This window comes from Eurypyga helias, unplaced genomic scaffold (genome assembly GCF_000690775.1).
Source record: "Eurypyga helias isolate BGI_N326 unplaced genomic scaffold, ASM69077v1 scaffold28076, whole genome shotgun sequence".
Classification (NCBI taxonomy): Eukaryota; Metazoa; Chordata; class Aves; order Eurypygiformes; family Eurypygidae; genus Eurypyga; species Eurypyga helias.
The window spans coordinates 15886-16172 of record NW_010257656.1 but is presented as its reverse complement, the minus strand read 5'-3'; positions in this window follow the sequence as shown (position 1 = coordinate 16172).

The window sequence follows — 287 nt, the reverse complement described above, 5'->3', positions numbered from 1 at the left end:
AGCCAACTGCTCGCTGCCCTCAGGCCTTCGCCAGCCCCCCCGGCCTCTCGCCGCTCCCCATCCATACCGAAACGGCCACGTTCCACTTCCCTCTCCCAACTTCTCATGCTGCCAAGCCCCTCCAACCCTTTTGCCCCTCCTGGACTGTTGCTGCTCCCAAAAGCGAGGCCCCTCCTGCCGCACCTGCGTCCCCTCGGCTACCCACGCTCTGTGCACGCTCGCTGCGAGATCCGACAGTGTCCTGCCCCGATCCCTGCGCGGCCAGGCTGTGGCAGCGGGAGCCCGCC